Raw genomic sequence first — 4,116 nt, 5'->3', positions numbered from 1 at the left:
TCTAAGGAAATCTGTGTCACCGGACCCCCGGACTTGTCTCCAGTCTTAGGTCCCGAACCGCATGCATCCGTGCCTAACGAATCTGATTGGGCACCGATCATGGAGTTTACCTCCGTGGACATATTTCAACACTCACCCTTGGGTGACGCGCTAAATTCCTTGAGGTCTCCCTCTTTATCAGGAGACTCTTGGCCGAACTATGTCCTGCTTGAGCGGGAAGCGGACGACGAAGAAATTCGTTACCCACCCACCACCCACTTAATAGCCACTGTCGATGACTTAACCGATGTGCTCGACTTTGACTCCGATGACATCGATGGTATGGACGACGATGCAGGAGAAGAACAGGAACCGCCGCCCACCGGGCACTAGACAGCCACCTTATCATACGATATATATATGGTGGACACCCCTAAAGAAAACAATGGCGATGAGGCAACAGAGGATAATCCCTTGGGGAAGCAATCAAAACACCGGCGTCATCGGCGCCGCTCTAAACCCCACCATAGCAGTACCGGCACAGGAGATGATAGCAATCCGGATGGTACCGAAGACGAATACAATCCCGCCCAGCCCGACTTCGAGCAGGCCGAGCAGGAGGACGGGCAAGCTAGCCCAGATGAACAGGCAACAGATGGAGACTTGGAGGACGACAATTATATGCCTCTCTCCGAAGATGAGGTGAGCCTCAGCGACGACGAATTTGTCGTGCCTGAGGATCCCGTCGAGCAGAAGCGCTTCAAGCGCCAGCTTATAGCCACTGCAAAAAGCCTGAAGAAAAAACAGCAGCAGCTTCAAACTGATCAAAATCTACTAACAGATAGATGGACTGAGGTCCTAGCAGCCGAGGAATATGGACTCATACGCCCAAACAAAAGTTACCCAAAGTGCAGGTTGCTACCTCAACTCGAGGAGGAGGCACTAGAGCCTACACTACCAGCACAGGACGTGGCTGACCAACCACCTCACGGCCGAGACAAAGCGGCGTACCAGCCCGAACAACCGCCTGCACCCTACCGCCAATACACTACAGCTAGGGGCTACACGCAAGACCTGCAATACGTACTGGGAAACAAAGCAGGACAGTCAAGATCGATCTACGGATCGCGTGGGCGCGCCACAATGCGTGCAGATGGTCGTCACGCCGGATACACTAAAACCAAGTCCAGCCGGGCCGAATACAACAGACCAGACTCATTCGAACTGTGTCGTGACATAGCCCGGCACAAAGGTGCCGCACACCCCCTATGCTTCACTGATGAAGTAATGGATCATGAATTCCCAGAAGGGTTTAAACCTGTAAACATTGAACCATATGATGGTACAACAGACCCCACAGTATGGATCAAAGATTTCCTTCTCCACATTCACATGGCCCGCGGCGACGATCTACATGCCCTCAAGTATCTCCCACTTAAGCTCAGGGGACCGGCTCGGCATTGGCTGAATAGCCTACCGGCAAACTCCATTAGAAGTTGGGAGAACCTGGAAAACGCATTCCTTGACAACTTCCAGGGCACTTACGTGCAACCACCGGACGCTGATGACTTAAGTCATATAACGCAACAGCCTAGAGAGTCAGCCAGGAAATTCTGGACTCGGTTCCTAACTAAAAAGAACCAAATCGTCGACTGTCCGGATGCCGAAGCCCTAGCGGCCTTTAAGCATAACATCCATGACGAGTGGCTCGCCCGACACCTCTGCCAAGAGAAGCCAAAATCCATGGCAGCCCTCACGACACTCATGACCCGCTTTTGTGCGGGCGAAGATAGTTGGTTGGCTCGTGGCAACAACACAGCACACAATCCTGGCACATCAGAGGCCAGAGACAGTAACGACAAACCTCGACGCAACAAACACAAGCATCACAAAAACAATGATGACGCCAAAGACATGGTAGTCAATGCCGGATTCCGTGGCTCTAAGTCCAGTCAGCGGAAAAAACCACTTCAGAAGAACAACTCGGGCCCATCCGACCTGGACCGCATACTTGACCGCCCATCAAATTCATGGTACCCCAAGAACGGTAGCCAATCATACCAATAGAGAATGTTGGGTCTTCAAACAAGCCGGCAGGTCAGGCACAGAAAACAAGGAGAAGGGGTCTCAACGCGATGAAAACGACGTGGATCCTAGATCACCAAACAAAAGAGGGCAAAAGAAATTTCCCCCGCAAATCAAAATGGTGAACATGATAAACGCCATCCACATCCCCAAACGGGAACGGGCGTACACTCTTCGGGATGTCGACTCAGCGAAGCAAGTCGCCCCACAATACAAACTATGGCCGATCACTTACGATCATACATCGGCCGGCCAATCCCAACCAGGGCAATTCAGCCGCACTTATCCTTGACCCAATAATTTGTGGGTTTCGCCTCACACGAGTCCTTATGGATAGAGGCAGCAGTCTAAACCTGTTGTACCAGGACATAGTGCGCCAGATGGGTATCGATCGTTCGATGATCAAACCCACTAAAACATCCTTTAAAGGTGTTATACCAGGTGTGGAGGCCAGTTGTATAGGCTCCATCAATCTGGCGGCAGTCTTCGGACCACCAAACAATTACCGTACCGAAGAGTTAGTCTTTGACATCGTCCCTTTCCGCAGTAATTATCACGCACTACTGGGGCGAACCACGTTTGCTCGATTCAATGCGGTACCACACCATGCCTACGACAAGCTTAAGATGCCCGACCCACGTGGCTTCATCATAGTTAAGGGCAAAACCAAACTCCACCTCGGCGCCGAAGAGCATACTGCCGCTTTAACATCAGAAGCAGTGAGTGGCACTTTTCAATCGAACCTTGAGTCGACGGCCAAGCTCCCGGACACCAATAAAGAAGTCCGAACTACTTCACGGCACGATAGCTCGGCTCGACCAGAGCCCAATTAAATACTCCGGTAAAAGCTGGGAAGGGCCACATTGCGCGGCTCAACCGCTCCATGGCACACAAATACTTTTCGCATTTTCTTCGCAGGTTTGCTTTCGCGTAGGACGGGACTGCCGATAGGGAATCAGCTCGGACACGCAAGGGAATCCCTAGATATTCCCCTCGGAGACAATCCGGATATACTCCGGATCCGCACACAACTTCTTCCCGCCTGGTCTCAGCAGGTTCCGCTGGCATACTTCTTTTTTATAAACTCACTTGTACTCATACGCATAGACGTATTACTCGAATACAACATGTAGATTTATATGACGCTTCTATGCTATCATTTCTTATTGAAACCTTTCGTCATAACGGCATCCGTACATCGTATCATGCCTTAATACGCCAGGGGCTTCGTTGTACCCATCACATGGCACTAAAGTCCGACCACCTTCTCGATCGTTCGGCACCCCGAACTTATAGCATTATATGCATCAGCTCTGAATCATGTCTTGGGTCAATAGTTGGGTTTGCCCAGCTCCCATGTTTTGGTACCTTACCTTATGTTATATCGACTAAGGTAGCACTGGGAGAACTACTGCGATTTGTCCCGGTTCTTCCAGACGAGCACCTCAGTAGAGAAAGCCGAAAATTGTCTGTCATGATACGGCGAGAGCTGGTCAACTGTTTGAGAGGTTGTAAAATCTTTAAAGATTTATTCCGCATAATGCCATAACCAATGCAGCGTGCGATGGATCGGGTTTTCTCCCAATCAGGTGCCTATAGAGCCCCTCGTGCGGTCTTCCGAACACCAGGGGCTGTGCCTACCATACTTTTGACAAACTCCTATGGCTAAGTGAGAGTGATAAAGCCCTATAGTCTGATTGCCTGGTTCGTTGTGCTGAACACCTCCTTCAAGGACCCAAAAATGGGATAAAGAGTGCTCAGGTTTATCCCGAACACCCCCGTACTTCTTACGTGGGGGAAGAAGCCGACGACTAGCCAACTCTCAGGATTAATATATTTCAAACGACCACACAGGATGAAAAACTTTCACATAAACATGCAATAAATAATAGAAATAACCTTGTTTAGCATTACAAAGGACAGCATGACCGTACTCATGGGAATACAATGTCCTTGGTGCATTTCTCCACCACAAGGCGGGCTCCTTTCAGGACACTATCATAATATAATTCGGGCTTGCGGTGCTCCTTCTCCTCTGACGGCCCCTCGGTC

Source organism: Triticum dicoccoides, chromosome 2B (genome assembly GCF_002162155.2).
Source record: "Triticum dicoccoides isolate Atlit2015 ecotype Zavitan chromosome 2B, WEW_v2.0, whole genome shotgun sequence".
In the NCBI taxonomy this organism is placed as follows: Eukaryota; Viridiplantae; Streptophyta; class Magnoliopsida; order Poales; family Poaceae; genus Triticum; species Triticum dicoccoides.
This window is presented reverse-complemented; position numbering follows the sequence as displayed.